The 26,159-nt window shown below is 52.1% G+C and overlaps 1 long non-coding RNA gene across 1 annotated transcript in view; it reads right to left on the reverse strand.

Annotated features, from left to right (window-relative positions):
- Positions 1 to 1,455: 1,455 nt before the first annotated feature.
- LOC104148283 (uncharacterized) overlaps positions 1,456 to 26,159 on the reverse strand; it is a 39,633-nt gene continuing 14,929 nt past the window's right edge. Inside the window, exons 5-8 of the long non-coding RNA XR_011143699.1 lie at positions 22,079 to 22,176; positions 15,403 to 21,210; positions 5,178 to 5,364; positions 1,456 to 3,581 (exon numbers count right to left, since the gene is read on the reverse strand). This is a non-coding gene — a long non-coding RNA (uncharacterized lncRNA). The remainder of the gene's footprint in view (positions 3,582 to 5,177; positions 5,365 to 15,402; positions 21,211 to 22,078; positions 22,177 to 26,159) is intronic.

Here is a 26,159-nt window from a genome sequence, read left to right on the forward strand (position 1 = left end):
CGGTTAGATGCTTTCTGAATGTGCAGCAGATTGCCAAGAATTACATTATTGTCGCTTAAGTGATGTCAGTAATGTTCCCAAATGTTGTAACCTCGCATACTTCAAGAAGTTCAGCCAGCAACGCCGAGCTCCTGTCTCTGCTATGTTGGCAAACCATGCAGAGCATTACGAACGAAAATTTCCGAACGTGAACACAGCACTGAGGGAGAGGAAAAATTCCCTGTAGCAAAATATTCTGCTCTTGTCAAGGTATTGTGGAGTGAACGCAAAAAGCTTTGCAAGACCAGCTGCGTATGAAAGCTCTGATATAAAGTGTACCCTGAACGCACTGTGCATTACAGACCCCCTCCCCCTCCGAAACCTTAAGCCAACGGATTTAAGCGAGCTCTTATGTAACACGGTTTTAGTGTTTCCAGTAGAAATAGGTGTTCTAAATATAAATGGTTTGCAGATAAATGGGCTTTTATAAAACGCTTCTACTTTTACATAACCCTATTCTAATACTGCAGCCAATATCTTCATCAGCCAAGCGAGTGACAGTGGCAGAAGCGTGGGTAATGTCTGGCAGTCCCTGATGCTCCCTAGGAGCGTGCAGGGTCTTTAAGACGATGGTAACACCGCAGGCCAATGTGCTGTTTGACACGGTATTTGCCTAAAGGCTGTGTTATGCTGCAAGGAGTTTTCTGTCGAAATCTGATGCAGCTGCAAGACTAGGTCTTCTGCGAGGAGCAATTACTAGAAATATTCAATAAGAAACTGGTTCATTACATGAATCAATTATAAGAGTCATTATTATTCCAGGAGAGCACCAAACCTGAAACGCTGCTTGCGTAGCGGTCGCTGCAGTAGCTGCTGAGAAGCGGGACAACCCTGCGGAGCAGTAAACAGCGGTTGCCAGCTGCCTGACAGCACGTTACTGCTCGAGGCAGCTTTTATGCTGAGTGAATCGGGGGAGCGAGAAGGCCCTTCGCGCCGGGACCCCCGAGAGCCAGGGCCGGCGCGGCCCGCTGCAGCCCGCCGGCAGGCGCCCACCCGCGTCCTCGCGGCTTCACCCCGTGGGCCCGCTGGACGAGGACGGGCGGCTCGAGGAGCGAACGCTGGCCTTCTCCCACGCAGCGACGTGTGTGCACGCTTCCCGCACAGCAGAAGAGTATCTAATGTATCATAGCACTATCACAGATAACAGATTTCACAGGCAGTAGCTAATAGCAGTGCCAGAATAGAAGACGACTGCCTTCGGCCCGCTCTTGGGAGCATTTCCCCCGATTCTTCATGAAAAGCAGCAGCGTCCCTCTGGCAGGGCCCGTGACCCCCTCGCCAGCGCGGCCCCGGCTGCAGTCAGGGAAAGGCATGTTGACCATTGCAGGCTCTTAAGCTAAATATCTCTTTTGCTCTACAGGACGGGATCAAAGTGGGAGCTTGCAGCTGCAGTGCCGATTTGCTCATGGCCAGCTTCAGCAAGGTTGGGTTGTTTTTTATTTTTTTGATTAAAGCCTCTGTTCTTCTTGTCTGGCTCAATCACACATTCAGAAGCCTGAGAGTGGCATTAATAAGGCTAGCGCCACGTATCTGTGAAATATTGGCCTCTCTGCAGAAAACAATGGTTGCTAAGTTACAGTGCTCATGTGTGTAAAAGATATTTAGTGAAATCTTACACAACAGCCTTCAGTGCAGCCCATCAAACATTTGTTCTTGGGAGAACATCTGATTACTGAGTATTTTTAGCAACTGACATGTGTACAACACATGCATATAATTATATATAGCTATATATAGAGGTGCCTGTCTTGTTTACAGACACACACACACACACACACACACACACACACACACACACACACACACACACACACACACACACTTTCTTGTATATGAGAAACAAGAACAGATTGTTTTTAATCCACCGAGTATTTTTACAATAGAGCAATATGACTGGAGCAATATGATTTCTCTCTCTTTGCCATGAACATTTTCATGCAAATTTGTGCTTATTTATTCCTATATAGGAGAAACTCTTCTGACAATGTGGGAAGGTGCTTTTTATTGTGCAATCACAACTGTTAGCAGCCTGAATTATTTCTGGTGGGGCCTGTCACTCCTCCAAGTACTGCTACTTCGTTTTTTAATGCGGAGCTGTTGGAAGACACTGGCGCTGTCCTGCTTTGTCAGTCACAGAAGGCAAACTTGCCATTAAAAAAATTGTACGTATGACCTTTGGAAGTGCCTGTTGCCTTTTCGTTCTTGGTGTGTGTTCTAAAGCATATTTTTTAATGAAAGAGTGCTTCTGTGGTGCATTAAAGAGGAACTGAGCCATTCATCTTGCCTACACTGTGCTTGCTTCTGCTGGGAAAGTCGTTCCCTACGGTCTGGTGGAAAACGCTGGGTCAGGAAGCACGTGGGCTATCTGCTCGATCTGGACCTGCAGCAATTCATCAAGTGCTTCAGATCTGGAAACAAACTGTTGCCTTTAGTGCAAGTCCCGCTGACCCTCAGTCAGTAAAGTCATCCAACAGTTTGTTTGTTTGTTTGTTTTTAAACTGTGCTTTCTCTAAAACGAAAATAGCTCTAGGACGCAGGCACAGAGTATTTTACACTTCCCAGCCCTGCCACCGCCTCGGCAGCCCGGCTGTAGAGGCTGTATCAGAGCTGTGAGCGAGCCCTTGAGGTGCATCGGCGCAGCTGGCCCGTGACAGCTTTTTACCGCCAGCCGCCCGGCTGCCGTCAGCGCGCGGAGGGGCTGGTGTGGAGCGTGGGCCCCGGGGGAGCATGGCGCAGCAGGGGCCAACCCGAGACCGCCTTCTCCTCAGGCCTTCAGAGGGCTGCGGGGCTCAGCCGCGCCGCGCCGGCGGCCGTGGCGGGCGCGCGGCTCCTTCGGCCGGGGCAAGGACAGTGGCTGCAGTGAAAGCTTGGCTGGGCGAAGCGTAGAGGTGGCACCAAGACGAACTAAAGCATTTGCCGCATTATGGGAGACGCAGGTCCCTAAGGACAGGAATGAGGCTTGGTGGTCATGGTGGTACGGCGTTTATGCCTCCTTATGAGAACTAGGAAACAGTAGTTTACATTAGGAGTAGTGTGGCGAATAAGGTGGCCCAACCCTGCCTTTGACCTCATCTGTAACAGAAGGACCAGCTGTGACGGTGAAAACGAACATGAACTACTGGCATTTGCTAGCGCCGGCGCCGATCCCAACTCTTAACAGAGAAGGCAGCAATAAGCCGGGCTCTTGCAACGTCACGTTCCCAAACACGAGCCCAGACCCTACGCAAACCTTAGGTCCGATGCCGCCACAGGCGGTAGAGTTAGCTGTGGTTAGTCGTCATCCGTTCGCACAAGGTGTAGAGGGTGACAATGGGGGTGGCTCTTCTTGCTGACATGAAAAAGCCTGTTTCAAGGTGTTTTGTAGAGGACTGAATGTCTCTCACTGCACCTGAGGTTCAGGTGGAAGTTAGGGTTACATTTCAGGAAAAGGCACATCTGAAATCCCGGGTTAACGCCAGGTCCTGCACGCAGTGAGCAGCGGCCTGTCAGCCGCGTGCCGAAACAAGGCTAGCCAGCCCGACGAGATGAGCTGGAAACGCAGGCTGAAAATGATAAAAGCGGAAAGGAAACCAAGCCAAGTGAATATAATACGTGAAAATAGATCTAGAAGTAGGATTAAAAGGAAAGAGGACAGACCAAATAAGAGCAAATAGTCATTTTTTTTCCAAATTACTTCAAAGGTGGTTCACTGTAAGTTTTGAACTTTGTGAAAATATTTCACAAATTCGAATTTCCAGTGAAACCAGTTTTTCTGGAAAATTCCTGACAGGTCCAGGGGGGTTTTCCCCGTCCTCTCTGTGCCGTACAGGCAGCCTCAGCAAAGGGCAGACCCTGCTTCCCTGCCTCCCGTGGCCGGGGGAAGGGGTCACGGCGGGTTTCGCAGCTCCCAGAGGGGCCCACGCTCCCCATGCAGCGTGGGCCTTCGCAGTCAAATAACCTGCATACACTACACGTAAGCTCGGATTTACCATGTTTTGTCTCTGTGTTTTCAGTGCGAGCACAGCCCCAGTTCATAACCCGCCCCCGGCGCTTGCAGACTGAGCTCGGCTGCGAGCGGCCTTTGCTGCTGGACAGTGCGTCTTCGCCTTGGGAGCTGCTGGCGCCCCGGCGGACCTGGGGCACTGCGTAAAGAGCATAGCCCCCAAGCACTATTTAAAATAAACCCCAATCTCTCCCCAACCTATTTGCAGCAGTGTGAGGCTGCAACCCACTACCTTAAACGCGCTAGTCTAATTCCATTACTCCCCTGAGCGACTTCACGCACATCCTCAGCTCAGACAAAGAGGCTTAGCACGCCTTGTTCTCCTGCAGGAGGCTATACATAGCGCTGCGACTGTGCGTGCTCCAAAGGGACGGTCTGCCACAACCTTTCTCCTAATGACCGGCAGGCTCAGCGGCGGCGCTGGGGCCGCAGCACGCCGTCGGCACCGAGCTCGGCGCGGGGCGCGAGCCCCCGGAAGCGGGAGCTCTCGGCCAGCGAAAACGTGCTCTTCTGGCCGGGGACAGTTTGCTAGGGGAGGCTCAGCACGTCGTTTCTCTCCTTCCGCTTTCTCCCTGGTTTAGTGCAGAAAGAGCGTATATGATGCTGGAAGAGGCAAAAACCACAGACTGCCATAAACACGGCTCTGAACTGACACAGTGTATTCCTCTGGGAGGAAGGAAAAGATATCCTGGCATAAGACAGCGTTATACTAATGTAACCAAAACCACATTCAACTTAACGCCACATTTGTGTTAGTATTCAAAAAATTCCTATTTGCAACTAAAATAGTTATAACGGGAGAAACGACTAAAACACTATATATAACGAGGGCCACAGCGAAGCCTTCTCTCCTCCCCACGTGCCAGACAACGTACCAAAGCAAGGCAGGAGCCAAGTTCAGTTTGCTCTCCGTGCGGAGCAGCTCTGGCTCCCAGGTAAGGCCCGAAGGAGCTGTAACCCTTGCTCTATACATCTGCCACTTGTATTGCTGCTTAAACCAACCACCCTTCCATCAGTTTTCATGCGCTCGGGCATCAGGAAGGTACAGGAAACTTTCTGACAGAAGTGGCAAGGATGAAGAACAAGCTCAAAGCCTCGCAGCTGCAAGAGGGGGTGCTGAGAGCTAGCTGCAGGTTTGCATGTCACGGTTACGCACCTCTGAGGCTTCCTGGTGATGTTTGGATCTCGACAACAAGCAATGTTATCTTCCAAAAAGCAATGCTCCTCTCGCTCGGCAGAGCGCTTTCCAGTCCCCAAGCCGAAAACACAGAGCGGCACGATGCTTGCGTATGGACGGTTCTTCTTATTTTAGGAGTTCAGCATCGATGCTTAATGCAGGGACCCTGCAAGGGAACACAAAGTGCTTTCCAGTACCTTGATTCAGTATAAACCTGCTTTTGCCCTCGTGATACTTTTCTCCCAATCTTCCAGCCGACGCGGGCTGACAGAGAAAGGCGCAGGCCTGTTTGCAGCACCGCGCTGGCGCGAGCGGCTGCAGACGGGGACACGGCGCCCCGCAGACTTCCAGCGCGCCGGGAGGAGGAACTCTGTCCCTCGGCGACCAGGCTTTCCCTGCAGGAACACGCGGACACCGTGCAGGTCCCACTTCGTGCCCTTGACCGCCCGTGCCACAGCGTGTGGTGGCAAACGGCTGGTTGCTTTCCCGAGGGAGCTGTCTCCTTCCGGTAGGGCCTGTGAAATAACGTAAAAAGTCAGCCTGAAGCCTTCTGCTTGCAAGCACATGGCTAAATCTTCCACTCTCAGGATCTGCGCTTACAGTTCATTCAGGAAACAAAATTTCTGTTGCAGTGATTGGCCCACAAAAACAGTCGCTAAAAATCGATCCCTTCTCTTTATACTGTTTTACTGTATTTCTGAGAACAGGGTTATTGATGTGGCACCGTCTTTTTCAGCTGAAGGTTAAAGAAGAAAAAAAAAACCGCTAAGAAAGTTGCTAGAAGAATTTTGCTTATTTTTCTTAATTCAGAGTTGCAGGATAGAGCCACTCGACATGGGCGCATAGGTAAGACAACAAGCCCCCCCCCCCCCCATTAAAATAGCAAAATCTTCATCCCTTTTTTTGACCAAAAAAGCAAAGTGTATCCAGAGCCGGAGGCCAACCAGCCCCTTAGCTGCCCAGAACCGCAGCGGGTGCGAGCGAGGCTGCAGCAGTGCCTGTCCTGCTCGACAAACACTGCGTCCAGCTGCAGGCAGCCTGCCGGCCGCCTCGCCGCGCAGACCCCCACGAGCCCGCTCTCCGCTCGGCTCGGGAGCGCAGCCGCACGTCTCGGCAAGCGTTAGTCCCTGTAAGGTGTCGCTGCTCCTTCAGGCATCGTTCAGGCGCCGAGAGGGGTCTTCACCTCGCCACGGCGCGAGTGCTGCTGGGTGGCGGCTCCTGCTACGAAGCACACGTTTGCTAGCGAGCTCTGTTAGCTTATTTGTAATGCAGTGCTCACTGGACAGCAGCTCCTTCCCAGCCTTCTTTCTCCTCTAAACCCCTGAATTTAAAAAAAAAAAAAATATATATATATATATTTATATATATATTTATCTCTCTCTCTCTCTCTCTCTCCCCGTTACAGAAAGGAAGGATGCCGAAGGGCCGGCCCGGAGCGGCAGGGCCGGCGTGGGGGCTGCCGTCAACAGGCTGCACAGGGCAGCGCGAAGCCAAGATAAGGCAGAAACGAGGCCGAGCGGGAGCCAGGGAGATGCCGCGGCAGCCTGCCGCCGTCGCGCGCCGGCCCCGCTCCCCGCCGGGCCCCGCAGGCGCTTGTCTGCGCGCCGCAAGGCGGTTTGCTCCCAGCCGCGGAAAGGAAACTCTCGGAGGAGAGGCCCGGGGAAGCTATGCCAGCTCCCGCCGCCGCCCCGCAGCACCAAACAGCACCTGCGCTGCTAGTTCGGGCTCCTTCTGCAAGGAGTCAGGTGGCGCCGCCGCTTTTTGACACCAAGTCTTTTATTCTCGGAAGGTGACGGGCGCTCCTGGCTTATAAGCTGATCATATGCACACATGATTAACGCCGCAGACATTTGCAAAGCCGCTTGCGCGGCGGCGGGAGCCGACCCCGGCGCAGGCTCGGCCCCGCGGAGCCCGGCAGCGCCCGTCGAGGCACTTGCCGCGCGAGCGAGCGAGCGGCCGGCGGCGGCGAGGCTAACGCTGCTGCAGAGCCCGCGGCGCACGCACGCTACCGGGGTGGACGAGGCATGCCTCTCGCCGGGCTCCAGCGGTCGCCCCTGCTCGCCTGAGCCCCCAGCGGTCTCTTGCACTCTGCGCTTGCAGCGAGTGACGCCATCAGCTGCCCAGAACGTTTCCCACCTTTCTAGTACTTGCCCACAGAGCCCACTTTACAGCGTTGCTCCCTCCACCTGCGCACACGCACACACGCGCGCGCGTGCGCTTGTACTTGCAGTACAGCTCTGCAATGCAATTTAATGTCTGCAACTGTGATGGAAAAAAGAAGTCATTTTACTGGCAAAAAATATTCAGGTGAACGTTTTGGCAGGCACCACATGAGAAGCTGTTTGGTGCCCAGGTAACAAGTGGCCGGGAAGGCCTCGGTGTTGCTGCGGTATGTTCTACCGAGTTCAACTGGTGAAAGGCTGACGGCAACGTTTCTGAGATAGACATCTCTGCTGAGAGCAAGACCGCTGGAGGCAGAGATGACCCATGTTGAGGGAGCAAATCTTAGCTGTTTTTGCAAAAGGAATGACATGCCTATTTCTGTTAAGGTAACAGCGTAAAACGTCAAGAGCAACCACGAGAAATTTGGCAACATCTGGTTTTCCGTGCTGAATACATGCCTGCCTGCTAAGGCAACATGGTACAATTTTAGGAGATAGATGGAGGGAAAAGAAAAAGAGCAGTTTGTGTCTGCGTCAGATGCCCTTGACTTGAACTTAGACAACAGTAAGCAGGTAGCAGCCCCAGCCTGCTCCTAACAAAGCACAAATCCAAACTTATCCTCTTCCCGGAGTTCGCTAAGTAGAAGCAATATAAACAACAGACAAACAAAACCAGCAACAAGCTAACCTCATGTCTGAATTTTTGGGAGTTTTTCCTGAGTGATCAGGCAGCAGCTCCGCTCCGCCTGGGGCAGACCCGTCACTGCCCTCCAGGAGAAGCGCTGCGAGCCGGGCTCGAAGGCTGCGGCCCGTGTCCAGCTTTGCCCTGGGCGCCTCAGGGGCCAGAGCTCGACCCGCTGCGGTAGCAGGAACCTGCTTCCCAGCTGCAGCATAAACAGCACAGTACAGATGAAGCTGTATTAACATGCTTCTTTCACCAGCCGCCCTTCAGCTCCCACTCTTTTGAGCCTGTACCTAAGGAATTTAGATTTAAACTAATCCTTTGGCACCATCAGGTTCAGGACTTCCACGACTAGGACTAATGAGTTGCGTTAAGATTAAATCCCATCAAGGAGAATACCAAGGGATTTGCTATCTGCCACTCTTTAAGATCCTCCTAAAACCTTTAACTTAGACCAGCGGTTCACACTGCCCAAGGAGCCGAGGAGGAAATGCGGCACCCGCTCCACCTGCCAGTTTGGCACTGGTGAGACCGCGTCTGCAGCACTGGGTCCAGTTTGGGGCACCCCAGGACAAGGACGTTTTCATATAGGAGCAAGTCCAACTGAGGCCATTGAGATGGCTGAAGCACGAGGCACAAGGAGAGGCTGACAGAGCCGAGTTTGTTCAGCCTTATGACGAGAGAGCAAAGGGGGCTCTTATTGCTGTTTTCAGTGGGCAAACAAGGAGGGAGAGAGAAGATAGAGCCAGGCTCTTCTTGGAGGTGCACAGTGATAGGACTAGAGGCAATAGACATAAGCTGCAACATGGGAAATTCTGATCAGATATAAGAAAAAAAAATCTTTCCCAGGAGTGTGGTCAAGCACAGGAACAGGTTTTCCTGGGAGGCTGTCAAATCTCCATCCTAGGAGATGTTTGAAGCAGCTGGACGAGGGTCTGAGCAGCCTGGTGCAGTTGGGCTCATGCTGAGCAGGCGGCTGGACTAGAGGCCGTCTGGAGCGCCCTTCCACCCTCAGGTCTCCTGTGATACTGAAAGCCATAAATGAAAACAAACTGAAAAGAGCACTAACCGTGATGATAGATGGCAATTCTGTCTTTTTTGTATAACGTACATGAAAGACAGCGCTGTTTGTGACTGTGTCTTATCAGGAATGACAGAGAAAATGCACAAGAAAAGAGTATTTTTCCTGTAAAGCCTCTGGCGTAATTGAAGAACTGTGACTTATGGGACTTTTACTTGAAATCTCTCTTCTGTTCAGCTGAAGTCAACAGGCGCTGTAAGCCAGGCCATACTTACAAAGACTGTGTGCTGCCAGAAGCACCCAAACCTCATGGTCATTTTTGAAATAGCAACTGCATGAAAGCAGCTTTAAAAAGAAATATGCAAGCAAACCTACACTACTCTCAAAGTGAGATGCAGTTTGAATATAAGCAGACCTCCTTTTGCAAAAAAGTAACTACCACCTTTAAAGTCTGCCTGACAGCAAGAGCAGATGAATACAGGGATTATTTGCAGGAAAATGAAGTCATATCCCATGCGGCCTCGTTCAACACCCACGGGAACCCCGGCAGCCTTTTCACGGAAAGCCAGGCACTTTGGATGCGGTCGTCATTCTAGCTCGGACAAAGAGCTGGGAAAGGATGGCTCGAGCCGGGCTTTCAAGCCCAGCAGCACGGAGGGCTACAGATGTCCCTTCAAAATGGCCACGGGGTTTCTGGTTCTGGAGAAAAGACAACGTTTTACCAGCAGTGGAAACATTGCTGTTTCTGAAAAGAGCTAGGTGGCCATTTACAAATGACAACAGGCTGAAGCAAAACCCTAAATCTGAATCTCCCTCTTGAACTTTATGAAGATTGTCCCAGGGTTTGGTCGCAGATTTGTATCTGAACTCTGTGTGTCTCAACCATCTCAAACACGCAGTTTAAACCCTTAAGTAATCTCTGATCTTTCAGGGTTAATGATCAGATGTAACTTTGAAGCTGCTGAACTTCTGAACCAGGATATGTTGGGAAAGGCCAAGGCATGTGAAGATTAGCTACTTCGCAGGAGGATTGTGTTAGCCGAAATGACAGGGAGGGTTTAGGTTTGCCTGTTATTTCGCTCACGGGGCGACCGTCCCCTAGCAGCGCGCATTCGTGGCAGCCCTTTGCTCCGCGCCACCACGCTGCCACGCGGACTGGTTCAAGCAGCATTTTACCCGCGCGGGCTCTCCAGGCTCGTACGGGGTTGCAAAGTTAGCAGCAGGCCTAAATATATGGTTTCTGGCTTGTGCTAAATATATATATTTTTTGTAGTTTGCTTCAGTTTGAATGAGATCAAATCCAAGCATTTATTAACAATTTTTCTGCAAAGCAGAGCGCTCTCTGCCCTGCAGCTGCTCAGTGAACTCAATCAACACTGTCAATTTTTACACTTCTGGGGTACGCAGGGACCACACAGGGTGCCCTTCCTGGCTGCCGCTGTCACGCTGACGCTCAAAGCCTGGCACGACGTTCGCCAGGGGACAACGCCGCCGTTCCCACTGCTCCCGTCTTCTGGGACGTACGGCCATGCTCGTGGCACATACTGCCAGGCTAGTCTAGTTTAATACAGCCTGTACTTCCTAAGCCTGCTATTAAGCTGCTGGCTAAGGACTGCAGATCCTGGTCCAAACTAGAATACCCTTTTCTTTATTTCTGGTTCTTTTCCCCCGATTCCTCTTAGGCAAAAGTTTCCCAAAATGACTTCAATTTTACAAGCTATTAAGATATCCTATGGCATGAAAAATATTAGCAGAGAAATTCCAACGGGATGCAAGTCATTTTTGTGTGAAAACTCTTTTCTAAAAGAAAAATTACTCTTTAGAGGTTGCATTGTGACTAAATTGTTCAACATTTCAAAAATTCATACAGAGTATTTTGTACCTTCTCCAGAAGAAATAGCCCTGAAGGAAATGCAGTATATTAGTACTTGGGCTCCTGGAGACGACGCCTTCTGCAGCCCGGCAGGAGCAGGGTGAGGTTGCAGGTGAGGACCCTGGTGGCCTGCCCTGCCCTGCCCTGCCCGCGTGCCGGCCTGGGGCTGGTGCTAGCCCCGCGCCGCCTCTCCTGGCGGGCTGGGGGCGAGGAGGCCTGGCCTCGGCTGCCGGCAGCCCGGTGGCTGCGTAGGGCTAGCGGGAGGGTGCCGCGGCCTTTCCCACCTGCGGGTGTGCCCAAGAACTTGTTATTTATTTTATCTCCCCAGTGAAATGTTTGAGTTCCTCATTTTCCTTCTTGTTTCTCAACTACGTTTTTAAAAACTGAATCACTTCGGGCTTTAAATATCAATCCTTGCAATGCCATACTTGATCGGGGATCGCATCTGTTCTGTTACCTCATCAACAAATCTAGATTTTTACCGAGAAGACACATCTCCGATAGCGCTAAGGTCGTCAGGATTGAGGAGACGGCTGTACAATTCAACATGGTTATATTCAACGTCTACACCTTCTTCCCGTTCTGCTCAGGCCTTTCTCACGGTACAGGTTGTGTCCCTGCCGCAGAGTAACTCCCAAGGACCCAGCTGGGCAACGCACGCCCCGGGGCCGTTGCTCAGCCGCCCTGGCCATCACCGGGCAAAAGCTCCCAAGACGCCTTTGCAGAAATAGCTTTTCCTTTAAAAATTAAATTGAATACTTCCCTTGGCATTTTGACAACTTTGCACCTAGAAGACTGTTCGCTCCAAGCGTGGGAACGTAATTATAACTCTTTTGCCAGGTTATTATGTGGTTTTTATGTTCTCCTCCCAGAACGGCCCAAATTAAGGGCACGTTGTCAGCCCGACTATGAGTGCCCTATCATTTCTGTATTTCTGTCACTTCTCCAAGTGTTTAAATGGACAGTTTGGTCCTGCTGCTATTGAAGGAAAAGGAAGAAAGAGCCGTTGGTCTCCTTACACAGGAGCAGACCCTGGCTGCTCTTGACCCACACCTCCCGCCTGCAATCCTTCGCAGGGGTCCCACCCCGGCAGCGGCTGGTGAAGGGCACTTCGGTGAAGAGTGGCACCCCGTGGTCGCTAAGGAAAAGGCAGACCCTGCAAGCAGAGCTGTGAGGCCAGGGCCACATGCATCCCTCTTCAGGCACCCTAAGGCTGACGGGATCCTGCATACCCCTCATCATTTACTCCCAATTGTAATATACACTTTGTATATATTAGATACATATCAGTATATATATTCTATAAAAAAACATAAAAATACACCTTCATAACATATATTTTTTATATATATATATATATATATATATACACACACACACACACACACACACACGCATTTTTATGTGTGTATATATGTAGACGTATAATTTTTTCCTACAGATAGTTTGTTTCCTCTCTTCAGGAAAACTGGACTCTGGAAGCTTGCTCCTGCTCTTTTACACCAGATTTGCGCTCACGTAACCACAGTGAGTTCACCGACACTGCTGCTGATTCAGGCTGGCACAACTGAGAGCAGGCTTAGATCTTGCACGTTTCTTGCTAAAATGTTGTGGGCGATAGACATGTTCTTAAAGGGCAATTGAGCTACTTCAGCATGTCACGAAAACTTGCTTTTCTCCTCCAAGGCCAGCATGACTCAGTGTCTGGAGGTCTTATGCTACTGTATACCAACTTTTCCCCTCTTCAGCTGACAGGACTTCAACAAAGCTACTGCTTTTTTAATCGGGTATAACTGGCAGCAGATGTGATCCTGCACGTTTCTTTCTAAATCTTTTTTACTGTTCTCGCTCTTGAGCTTATTTCTGGATGCAGTCTGTCTCTGCGTTGATCTTGCTAACACCAGGATGGCCCCAAGCACCTGCCCGGGACTGCAAGGCGTTTCTCCTGCCTACCACCCGTGGACGTGCGGCCGGGCAGCAGCCCCCGCGGGGGCTCCCACAACAAGCCATTTCACACCATCTCCCACCTACCTCATCTCGCCTTTATGGGGTCTTGGGAACAACCAGAAACTGAGCAACCAAACGACTCAGCTAAGAGACACTTGTCACACTACAAATATTAGCAGGACTGGAAAAACTCCAGTCCTAGGGTCTTTATTTATACTTCATATCCCAAGAGTTTATTAGCATTACTCTGAGGTCGTGGAAAGTCTTTGAATCAAAAAAAGGCCTGGGCCTTCCCAGTCGCACTGTTGTAACTCAGAAATAACCCCACTAGAAGTAGGGGATTGTATCAGGGAAGGAAAGTGAAGGGCACGTGTCCCTCCAAGCTTTCCTAATGCTTTTCCTGTTGCACATAACGCCGTTCCCTGCTGGATACTGCCTCCTGCTTGGCGAAGGTTAAGAAGACGAGCTTTCAGGCCAAACTGTCAACCAAGAGACAGGGCCCAGGAGATGACATTAAATTTAAGCTAAATTAAGCATTAAATGAAGCAAATGCATCTGTAGGCACCTTAGTTTCACAGCTGTTAGCGCATGGGGTAGTGCAATAGCCTGATCCACCACAAGAGGACATCCATGCCCAGAAAAAGAGAAATGTCCGGCTTCAGCCTGAAAGAAGCGAGTTTCTTTGCAAAGATGACCGAGCCTAAGGTTTAAGACTCACCAGCTGCTCAGGGCAGGCAGTGCAGCAGAGGGGCTCTCAGCCGGAGAATCGGGAAGGAGTCAGCCCTGGGGCGGTTTAACCAAGAGTTTAGACGTTTAAAACCTTATAACGCAATCCCTCAGCCACCGCTTCAGCTCTCTGTACACTACCAAACAAAATACACTAATAATTTAATTCTCTCTGCTATTATGGAGAAAAGAGCTGACGGAGTTGACAGATGGGAATAGAAATACTAATGATTGGGCCAGTGTTCATTTAGAAGCAGTAATTTTGTCGAGGCAGTGTTTGTTTGCGCTGTGCGTAGCGTGTGTGTCCGTGTGTCTAGCGAAGCGGTTCAGACACCCCAGCTGTTGAAAACAACAGCTCAGGCAGCCGGGTGAAAACCAGCTTTGCCAAGATCAGCACCAAAGCAAGCGTCCTCCTGGGGCTCGCTTCGCCTGGGCTGCCTCCATCCTGCACTATGAAACAAAAACGACAGCCAGCCCTTCGTCCTGCGCGACAGCCCCGAGAGCAGCAGGGCAATGCATTCAAGGCCTTCATAAAGTTAAGGTGCTGCCGGTAGGTAACAAAGATTTCTGAGCTTGCAGAAAGGCGCAAAATGTAAGCACTTGGGAAGGGGAGGGGAAGGGGAGCATCTACCCGAGAGCCCAGTGCAATGACCTGGGCTGGAATCCAGCCTGAAGCCTATCTGGAGTCCTACTGCTATAGCAAAGAAAGCCTTTAAAGTTCAGCTGCTCTTTATCAGTCTTGATAGAGCGCACACTTTTATAGACGACCCACAGCAGAACATCAAGACTAGCTATTAACAATTGCATTTTGGACAAACACAGCCTACAACAATATGAAGTTGCTCCTGTTACCTCTTGTTTGTAAAGGCTAAAGACGCCCACATCTGTTTCAGAAACTGAGAAACGGAAGATCCCTCCACCCAGGGAAAACTACTTATGTCTCAGGACTGGCCTTTAGCACTTAAAAACAATTCCAAGTCATCTGTGCAATATCAACCTTTTCTTGAGTGCATTGCCAAAGCACTTTCAAGTCCTGATTTTTCTTCTTTTCAGAGTCACTTGATTTCTGGTGCAAGATGCACCATCTGACACCAACACATGACACAGCATTCGCAGCTGGGGCAGTTGTGGCCCCGTGTGTCAGTGCGGCTGGTCACACCGTGGCTGGCCCGTGACACAGGCGCTCTGATGTTGCAGCGTCAGCGTTGCAGTGTCTGGGCGACCCATCTGTTTCGTTCTGCTCCTGGATTGCGCCGGGGGCCTAGGCAGAGCCTGGCTGCAACACAGGGATGCAATCCAGAGTGACACCTTGCAAAAGCCCCAATTTCGTGTGCGCATTACCTGGGCTTTCCTTTCCCAAGCACGTAGCTGCAGCTCCAGTTGCTTGGGTTGGGGGCTTCCCATTTTTGCCCATGGTTATAGCCTGCTGAAAGCCCACATTTTCCCCTGTTTCAGGAGACCAGAGTGCTGTGATTGACCTGATCAGGCCGTTTCCAGGATGGATGACCGGGAGGCAGAGATAGCCTGGCAACACACTATAACGACTCAGGGGCTGGAACTAGACCCCCCCGCCTACCGACTTCGCAGCCGCCGGGAGATAACCCACTCTCCGAAAGGACAGGCTTTCCTCGGGTGTGCTGCTGCTACAGAAACTCACGTTCGTCACACAGTTAGTGACGCTGATGATTAACAGCCAGTCACCACCACTGCCCCAGCACAACAGTCAATACTGAAGTATCTTAATTCACTTCAAGCTGCAGCCTCTCTAATGGATCGGCTCAGCATTTACTCACACGCTGCAAGCAATCATCTCCTTCTCGGCAAATAAGCCCTGTCCTCCTCCGACAGCGGCTGCTGGCAGTCCCGTAAGGCCAAGGGGTTCGACCCTCACGTCCACGCTCCCTCTGGCGCCGGTGGGACAGGTAGGTGCCTCGGCTCTCCGAGGCTCGGCTGCCAGCGAAGCGCAAGGCTCCAGCAATCGGAGCGTTTGCCACAGGTTAAACAGCTTTCAGGATTTGTTTTAATAATTAACTATTTTAAAAAACTATTTTAAACAGGCATGCTTTGGTCGGAAGGAGTTTGGTGACAGGCAGAAGAGTCTCCTCAAGGATGGATAAAACAAGGCCACTGAAATTTTCAGGCTCACTGTAGGAAATGCGTATGCAGAAAGGCCACGTCAGCCCTCAGCAAAAAGTCTTGTCACGGCCACCGTCTAAGGCAGGGAGCGCTCTGGCTGCAACGCTCGCAAACTGTTTCACAGTCCAAGGCCAAGGATGCTGGGGAAAAAGGAAAAAAAAGCAGCAAACTGAAACATCCCTGAGCAAAAAACTCCTGCCATGTAGCAGTGCTCAGCAGACCGGGCGGTTTGGAGACGTTGTGCATGGCTGCGCTGGTTTCATTCTGATCAAATGAGGATGAGGTTGGTTTTTGCAATTTGCGATAACAATATTTTGCAAGCGAGACGAAACATGTGGTAAGCCCAAGGCAAACTGCAGCAGCTTTTGCATACAAGCCATGCGAAATGGTTTTTTCGTCGCGTCAGACAAAGCTCTCTAACGCCACTCTGCCTGTCTATCCTCCTTCCGCCACGCAACGTGAAACTTGACTTACCGCACGCTCTCCGAACCGTCAGTTTTCCACCAAACAGTCATTTATTTCTCCGGTACGTGCTCCTTATTTTTAAACACGTTACTTCGCTCTCTAATTGCAACGTTTCTAGGCGGTGCTGCTGATGCCGGTCCCTTGGAGGAACGATTTGCTCCGGCTCAGGCGTTTGGGAAAAGCCTGGTGTCAGGACAACCCAGCTGCACGAACGACCGGCTGGCGGGCAGGCTGGACGGGGGAGCCCGCCGCGCGTGCCCGAGCCCAGCGCGCCGCAGCGCTCCCGCACCCGCACCCTGCCACTGCCCCGCCAGCCCGCCCGGCCTCGGCACGTTTCGGTATGTGCCCCGAAGGCGGGATGCGCCAGGGTGAAACCTGCGCCAGCGTTTCTGCTGACTTTGGGGGGCCAGTTTGGGGAAGGAGGCTGCGGGCTGCAAGAAACGCAGCTGGCTGCTGCCGTCGGCCCGGCGCCGCTCCGCAGGGCTGCAGCCCGCCGCGCTAGGAAACGCACCCAAATCGTCCTGCCAAAAACCACCTCTTGCCCTGTGCCCGGACTCGAAAGCGCGCCGGCTGGAAAGCAGCAGCCCTTCGCATGTTCACTTCTTCCAAATGACGTCGCTTTGCTTCTCCCGTGCTCTGCCTTGGCGCAGCCCTGCCGCGGCGCCGGGCGCCCCGCTCTCGCCCGCGGCCTGCCGCGCCGCCACCTTCCCAAAAACGAGACTCTCGCACGACACGAGGCCACGGCCCGCGCGTTAAGATTATAGTCTGGAGAGCTGGTGGGGATTCAGCGACCACACGTCCCCGAGAGCTCCCAGCCGCTTCTCCTCCCGCCCTGCATTTTCTGACCTTGCACAACGCCGCGAAGGGAAAACCAAACCGCCGCCTGCGGAAGTTTCCTCTTTGCAGTCCCGTACCGCCGGGCTCCTTTCACCCGTTCCCTTCGCGCGCTGGCGAGGGGGGAAGCAAAGGGGCCGATCTCCAAAATCTCGGCCTCATCGCCGTTTCCCCAGGCAGCCAGAAGAGGCCGGCCGGGCTCGCCGGCCCGCGGCAGCGCTCGCCGCACGCCGTCTCGGCACGCCTGGCGCCCGACGCTCCCACCGGGTGCAGCCTTCTTCTCCCTCCTCTTCGGGCCCCGGTCGCCCCCCGAACGAGCGCAGCGCCGACCACGGCCAACCGAAACCGCCAGGTAGCCTAACGGAGAAACCGCGTCGCTAACCGTTGCCCGACGGCTTGCAGCCGCGTGGGCAACGCAGTAGGAAAAAAATCCCATTTACTGTGACAGGATGGACTTACTGCCTGTAAAGGCTGATGGGTGTTAATAAAATTATTACGGGATGGTTACGAACAAATTGTTTGCGCCGTTATTTTGCTCTGCTCAGAAGTACCCAGCATTTAAGTCTCCTTCACGCACAGTTTACTTATTTCTAAAATACATGTGGTACCTGCCCTGCCGGGAGACATGCCCCTTGGGATCGGGAGCCGCCGCGCATCCGGCCCTCAGCTCCCGGCAGCTGAGGGAATCAGCTGAAAGAAAACGAAAATGCCAGCGTTTTGAAAGAGCAAACAGGATAATGTGGGTAGCCGCAGGCAAGTCATCACGACCCTGAGCCCAAGGAAAAGAACAAGCTGATTCATTCAGTCACCCTCCTTTAACCTGCTTATTTCTGCCGATCAAGAGAGCTTTGCAGAAAACACATCTTGTCAAATTATCTTGCTGTTACGTTGGTACAGTATTTTTACTACACATTTTACTTGGCATTTCACTTTGACTGAAAACTAGAATGATGTAAAAATGTAACACATAGTAACTAACTGTGGTTAAAAACCGGCTAGCTCGTAGGTCTCAACAGTAATTCTTACTGAAGCAGCAGCAGGTATAAGCTTTGTTAGAGAAGAACTTTTCTCCTGCCTCTTCAAATTTTTAAATTTTTAATCCATGGCCTGGAACAAACCACCGTAACTAACCAAGAATGCAGGTCTCTGCTGCCCAGCTCGGCAAGCTGGACGCTCGCTGCCTGTTTTGCTACAGACAAATATAAAAATCACAGCTAAAAATAAGCCAGATTCAAGGACAGGCTGCGGCAGTTGGATAAGCCCTGGGAGAGGCCTGGTATATAATCATGGGACTAAAGGGCTGGTTTAATTTATGAGCAAGGACTACTGAACAGGAACATCTGCCCGTGCTGCCCCGGCGTGGGTGCCAGCGGGGAGGACGTCCCCGGCTTTGGTGTCCCCGGCCGTTCCCCGGGGAGAGCGCCCGCTCCCCTTCCCTTCGCCTGCAGGAGAGGGGCAGGGAAGGGAGCCGACGGCCCCCGCTGCGCAGCCCAAACCCGGGGGGGCCGGGCCGCCGGGCCGCCTCTCCTGGGGCAGTCGCTAAGGCACCTTGGAGGCTTCAGATAAGATTACGGCTAATTATGAAGGGAAGAAAGAGTTCATCTTCCAGTATCTTTCTGGACAAACAATCTAAGGCAAACAGGATTTAGCGACTTCTCGGAGCTTGCAATGTTTAGGATCCCAATAACTCATCCCGATGCTGTAAAACCAAAATGCAATCAATCAATCAGCTCCGCTTTCCAGAATGGCAGTATCTTATCTGCTCCGATCGCTCGCTCCCGCTGGCCAAACTCCATCCAGCTCGCTTCTTTTTTTGCAATCTGCCTGTGAAATTCTGAAAGGATGATGTGGCTTCTTCACCTTTAGCCCCGGTCCTTTGGGTTGTGTCGCCTGATAATCATCAGCTGCTTCGCCTCCCCGACGTGTCAGTGTCAGGGAAGTCAGGCACCCACTCATCCCTCAGCACACATGCAAAACAGGAGCAACGATGCAGGTGCCCGCCTTAGCGGAGCGGGTGCGTCCCCTTGCTAGGTCCTCCGCTTAGCAGGCTCCCGCGTAAGGCAGCTGAGCTGGCCAGGGCCAGCTCTGGAAAGGCCTGTGTGGTTTCTGTTTTGACTTCAGCGAAGGGGGTGCAGCACAGGATATTGCCTCTCAGTCTCTGCTTTGGGCAAGGGACCATTTCCAGAGCTCAAATCCGGCTCCCTTATCAATATATATATATTACTCTCCCACAGCATCTCTCTCTATAGGACACCGCAGGCAAATTAGACTGGTAGGTAGAAGTGCTGTGGGCCTTCAGAAACAAACCTGACTCGAGGCAAGGAAACCTTCCTGCCGACAAGCCAGTAGGAAGTACACTAAGTCTGTACCAGAAGTTGCTGCTTCTGTACCCAAGCCATTTGCTCAGGAGGTCGCCCATACACTTGAGAGCTACGCTCCTTTGCACCTAAATTAAAATAACCTCTTCCCTTACGCATTTTGTGGCTTGATATCTCAGGTATATTCATGGGTGGGTTTTGTGTCCCCCTTGGCCCAGCACACAACCGACACAAACCCTGCATGTCTCCTCCATGACTCGCGCCCTTTGGGAAACACCGATACAGGTGTTCACCAGCTGATTGGTGAGCAGGTCCTATCCCCAGTTTTTTGTGCAAGAAGAAATAACGCCGACAGGGGAGTTGCTATCACCAGCACCCCTCTTTATCTGCATTACTGCCATTACTGCCTGCTGACCGCGCTCCCGGACTCCGCTGAGGCTGCGCTAGAGTAACGAGAAAAACGAAAAGGTAAAATTCCTGGGTGCCCACACAACAGGCTCCTTTTATAGTGACTAGGATGAGGTTTTTCTTTTTTCAGTCTCTCTTCCTATTTTCCATGTAGACAGTAAACAGGAAAACCAACCTGACCTGGTCCGAACGGCTAATTTGGGAGCACACAGTGGTTCTTCCTCCGTGTGCGTCGCTGCGTGCCCGTTTCCTGCCTCGTCCCTGCGGCGCCGTGCGTGGCAGAGCCGGCACCAGGGCCGGGCCGGGCTGCGGGCAGAGGCCAAGGTGCGGTGCGGCGGCCGGCACCCGCGCAGCCGGGGACCCTGCGCCCTGCTCTTCCTCCGGAGCCCAGCCGAGACGTGCGGTCATCGAAGCGGAGAGCTGCAAAGCTTAGAGACAGCCTCACTTGCAGTCTGTTAACAGCAGCGGTTTGGGGGCACAGTGCAATCTCTTAAATACCCCCCAGAGAAAAGATGAAAAAGAGCCCTCCGGAAGGTGAGTGTCCTGTGAACACCACCACCACATTTCACTCCTGTTCAGGTTGCCAGTACTTAGATACTGGTGGTTGCCCATTCAGGCGATGAACGCCCCCATCGCCCGTATTTTGGTGCAAAACCGACTCTGCCTGGGCCCTGCCAGCCCTTCTCTCCTTTGCCCTCCGACGTGCAGCAGTTAATTCACACCGCCTCCGCGCTGGGGCCAACACCTCCAGCGTTTCTGGAGCGCCCTGCAGAGGAAGCAGACGGCCCTCAGCCTCTCCTAGACTCAGACTGAAACCTTGCTAGAACAGCCACCGATTTATACCCGCAGACAGCGTGAGTCTTTTGGGCCCCGTGCCAGCAAATGTCAGCGACTGCAAAACGCCAAGCTCCGGCCTATTTCTCCCAGCTCCTGTCCGTGGCACTGAGAGCTCGACCCCCCCCAAGCACCGTTGCAGAAGTGGCCCCGGGGCAGGAATGGTAATCTGATGGGCAAAATCCAGCGACCACAACCTGAGAGCTGGGGTCTTGAGAAGTTTTGCTTTCTCTTATGACAGGGCTCTCTCAGGCTTTGGGCACAGCGAACAATACCACAGCTAAGCTCAGGTGTGAATTCGCAGTATGTCTCACCGTCCATGGCAACCGCCTGCACATGTGCTGTGCTAAAGGCAGGGAGGCAAAAGCTAAGTGAAAGAACGTGTGATTACTGCACCATAGTTACATGCATGGTGGAAACGTTCACCTTGGTTCGTCACTGGGAAGGTTTCCTTGTGCCCTTCCCTGCAGGTAGCGCGCTCTGAAGTCCTGAGATGTTGTTCTCCAGGCAGCTCTGGGGTTGCTGAGGACAGGTATGTTTTCAAGTGTTCTCACAAGGTGCAATTAGTTCATGGAGGAAGCCTTGGAGAGGGTTGCAGAGGTGAGGCTGTGGGAAGCATAAGGACACAGAGTTAGTCCAATGTACACAGCTCTGTGATTTCCTCAGGACATTCAAAACATCTCCTCAGCTCCTGCCGCAGACCAGTTTAAACCCAGAGTCTCTGACCAAGCTGCAGATGACCTTATGAGCCTACTTATTGTGTGTTTTCTCTGAATATGGATATCTGGGCCTAGTTTTGTCCTCACTGACTGCCATCCACTGGACTTGGAGGAACAGCAGTACTAAAACGGGCCCTGCTGAAGTTCCTACCTTGTGATCACTACCACGCTAGCCGAGTTTGTCAAGGCCCAGCTAGAGGAAGATCACACTTGAAGTGGTGGTGTGTCAGGCAGGAAGATGACGGAGGTGGGAGACCAGCCGACACTTCCCAGCCCTCCCCGAGTCTCAGCACACCTTCTGTAGGGAGCGAATGTACGTACGCCTGAGGAGAGGCACTAAGTCACTCCAAAATCTTGCTGTCACCTTTGTCCTGTTCCTTCCCGGTGGTTACGTGTGTCGGGTTAGTTTTCTGTGGCATTCGTGGGCTGAACCGACCCATCGGGGGCTGTGCCCGTGCCAGGGAGGGTTAGAGGCTGCGAAGAAGGAAGGGAGCAGGAGGACTGTGCCCGTCCGGTGGCAGTGCGCTCTTCCATAGGCTCAGCAAGTCACCGGGCAGTAAAGCCATAAGGTTTTAGCACAGCTGAGGACCTTGGCCGAAGGTCCTCCAAGTCCTGCAGTCCTGCCACAGCGCTTCTGAACGTGGCACACACTATTCTCCTTTCCACGTATCGGCTATTCTGTGCATGTACAAACACCCTTCACCCTCCTGGCTCTTGCAAACCACAGGCAAAGAGAGCGGCCCAAAGTGACCTACCTCAGCCCGGCTACGGCATCCCCCAGCTGGCAGCGCGAGTCTCACCCACTTCATGGGTGCTTAAGCTTTGCCCTTTTTAATTTGTGAACTACACAGATCTAAACAAAATAAAAAAATAAGAAATTAAAAACAAGAGGAGAACAGCTTTCCCAGGAACTACATAACTGCAGCGTTATACACCACACTCCGCTGACCAGCTTGGCCACATCGCTAGGTGAAGAGGTAATTTGCCATATCTATATATACGAACACCTATATATCAACATCAGCTCTGCAATTGCTTCTCCAGAACGTACAGACACGGAACAGAAGTCGAAGGACCCCCCCCCCCCATCTATACCAGCGGTCCCGTCTCCTCCTGCCCCCAGGTTTTGGTGAATGTGCCGTTTTTAACCTCCTCCTGCTGGATGTGCCTCTGTGCTTGTTGCACTGCAGAGGGGGGCCGGCTGGCTCCATGAGGCTCACAGCTGTCCTAAAGGAAAGCACTGCCATGTGCACCACCTCCTCGATGACACTATCCAAGATGGAAAGCATCTTTGCTTTTAGGTGAGGGAAAGACATCAGAAATAATGCACCAAAAAACAAACAAATAAAAAAAGAACAGGCAGCAAGTGGCATCCAAACTGCAATGAATTTTCGGTTGCTGGGAGACGTAATGAGGTTTCTGGCATGCTCAGCAAGAAAGCAACTGCCGAATCGGTGAAGGCAGCAGACAGGACCTTGGTGGCAACATGATGAATTTAGTCATAGTCACAAGGCAAAAACAGCCAGGGGGAAGTTTTCTCAAATACCAAATAGGAAAGTTGCATAATCACTGTCCAGACCCTTCAAGCGTGGCCAGATTTTCCCCTCCAAGACTAGGATTACTTCCCCCTGTACCAGTTTATAGCTGCATCTGTGATAGGCAGCAAGTCCTGCGGTTGCAGCGCCGTGGCCGCGGGGAGGCCGGGGCTAGCGAGCCTCGAGCGGTTACTGCGCTGGGCGCGTGAACGCCGCCGTGCCGCGGCCGGAGGGCCAGGAGCGCCGGGCGAGCCCCCAGCACGGCCCAACCCTCGGCGGGACACCCTTTCCAAAACCTGCGAGGCTAATCACGACCAACTATGAAGCTACTGCAGTTGGAGGTCACGCACTGGTAACCAAAGGGCAGGCCAAACCCTGCAAACCCTCTTGGTGCCCAGGCTGTGCTAGCAACAGCAGGGCAGTCCTGCCGGGACGCCGCCGCTGCCTCTCCCGAAACGAGACCGCCAACGGCTCGGCGTCACACACTTGTCAAGGACTCTCCTTTCAGACCACCTGAGCTAACGTCAGGGAAGGCTCAAGAGAGTTTGTCAACAAGGCTACAGTAAGATTTTTAAGCTTGTTTTCTTTTTTGATCCATTTCCAAAATGGACAGAGAAAGCAAGGCAAACAAAAGGCGAATGCCACAGTGAGAGCTTACTGCATACAAGCCTGTATTTGCCCAGTGCAAGGACATCCGTGAGAACTGCGTTTCCCAGCCCCGAAGCAGCAGGAAGCAGGCTGGACGCTGGAATTAGCAGGCTGCCTTGGTCCGAGGTTCTTATTCCCAGGCACTGTACGTGCGCGCATGAATCACCAGCCTTCTCCTCGAATCATTAATCACCGCTAAATCAATATGGGCCACATCATAGGTTTTTCATGTATCTGCCATTAGTCTGACCTTGTGTCTATCTCTATAGAGGGTGAAAAATAAAAGCATTTTAGATCAAAGCAATCAGCACTAAATTTACCCTACCAATAGCACCCGATGGAGCTGCCTGATTTACAGCAGCTGAGATCATACCGGAGCTGTTTTGGTTCCTGAGAGCACTGAGAAGTTACAAAGCGCTCATTGTCCCGCAGGAATTCAAACAAGCAGGAGGTTGCTGCTCTGAAAGGATATTCTTTAGGATTTGTTTGTTTCCCTAAAAACATTGTTTTTTTTTTTTTTTCAGAAGCAGGTGTATATATACCACACTCAGAGATGAATAGATGCACCTACTCCCAGAGGCACTAACACACACTCAGATTAATCACATCCAGGGCTGCATTTTAGTTTTCTCCTCCAGCGATGCCTGAAATCTGCTATTGCAGGCACAATAAAACCTGCTGGAGAGCCACCATCGCTAGTAAGAGGAATACGTCCGTGACTCAGAGAGGCTGAAGTCGTTCATCCGGCACTACTCAACCGCGTGGCCTCACAAGCTGCAACAAACGCGAGCCAACCCAGTTCCTGCTCCAGGTGGTTCATGGGCACTTCTCCCTGCATGAGAGAATGGTGTTTAAATGCAATTCTTAAAATAAATGCTCTGCTTACTGTAACCCATGACTCTCCCTAGCAGTCACTTTTAACACCTAAGGCACCTTCCATCACAGGGATTTAAGATCTCAGAGCAAGCCACCAGGTCCAATAGTACAGGGTGCACAAAGCACCTGTGTTCGGCTAGAAAAGAAACTGCAGAAAATAGCAATGTGCATCATGGCTCTCATCTTCTCCCTGCTTGCACTGATATAAAACCAGCCCTGAAGGGGCTATTCCTGATTGACCCATGTACATGTCAAGTCACACATCTCTCTCTAAGCTACCAGTAGTTTAAACAGTTTTAAGAATTAAGCTCATGTTCTTTGAGCACAGCTCTAGCAGGGTCTCGAGCGCTGCTGGGCTTGCCTCTCCCCTTAATTTCCATGGGAGCTGAGAGCATCAGCACTCCCCCAAGTCCCTGGGCTTCCCTTCTCGGGGCTCCCCAATGCACCTGGCTTGGGTCGAGATGTAGCACAGCCCAGGCACCAGAGATGTCCGCTGTCTGGAGGAGTCATTTCCATGGCACTCGGAGAGGTGAGTCCTCCGACCGGGATGCAGAGGCTGGCCTGTGCATGCAGGATGCCCCAAGAGAGCCGGATCACGCCCTGCTTAAGACGGCCAAGCTCTCCTGACCAATGTTGTAAGAAGCTGAATCAATGATTTAGCTTCTAAAGTAGCCACGTGCCAGATATGGTTTGAAGCTGGGGTACCTCCTGCATTAGACCGCACCATTAGCTTTTTACTACCTTTTTTTCCCTAGAGACAATCTTGCATTGATGCATATATTTATACATTTTACATCAGGATCATACGCATATGCAGAGCGCCCAGCCTCACTCTGCGTCCGTCTAGCCAGGGACCCCATCTGCAGACCCGTGTTGCTCGGCCGACTGCTGTGCAGTAAATTCAGCCTTCGGACGGTGGCCTTGCTCTCTCTTGAGGCTGTATGAGTAGCTGCTGGACCACAGACTGAAAGCCACCGCTCTATGGACGCCCAAGCTGTCCTAAGCAGACTGCCTATGTTTTTTCTGAACACGTTTATTTATTTCAGGACTAACGTGGAAAGGCACCTCCAGGCAATGCTGCTGACCAGCTACAGTCCCTATTGATCACTCTTGCATCCAGCTTTCTGGGTCAGGCCTGCTCTGCTTCTGTTAGGAGCAGGCAAAGGGGCAGCAAACAGTGAAACCACAAAGTTCAAAAATGCCCCTGGAGGCACAGAGAGAGGTCAAACAGGTCTGGAAAAACTAAAGCCCTTCAAACTGCCCACGAGCTGGAGGCAGGCACGTTGCTCCTCCGCACAGCCCACTAGTGACCGAGCAGCGCCGCCCTCCCCAGCCGGTCACAGCTTCTGCAACAACCTCTGGCTGATGCTGCTGGAGAGCCTGCGGAAATACTTGCCCGAGGAAACAGGATAAATTGCACGTAGGAATAGGATTGAGAATTGGTCTTTTCATCAGTGGGGAGACTTGGTGGGTTTTATTTACATTGCGAAGGAAAACGCACGTAAGAAACATACAACTTGGGCACTAAACAGTATCCTAAGACCTCTCACACTACCTCCAAGCAGAATGCCCTTAGCGAGCTCCCTGCTTGCTAAAGCGAGTGCTATGGCACTGATTGCTTTACTTTTAATTTAAAAGCACCCGCTGCTTATGCTTCCCCAGCCTCATGTCCGGAGATGGTATCGGTTACAGCTATACGGGGCCTCTTCTGTGAACGGCACGGTCCCGGCAAAGGCGCATGGGCCAGCCGGGCTGGGCGGCTGCCAGCCCGGCAGGA

Source organism: Struthio camelus, chromosome 12 (genome assembly GCF_040807025.1).
Source record: "Struthio camelus isolate bStrCam1 chromosome 12, bStrCam1.hap1, whole genome shotgun sequence".
Taxonomy (NCBI): Eukaryota; Metazoa; Chordata; class Aves; order Struthioniformes; family Struthionidae; genus Struthio; species Struthio camelus.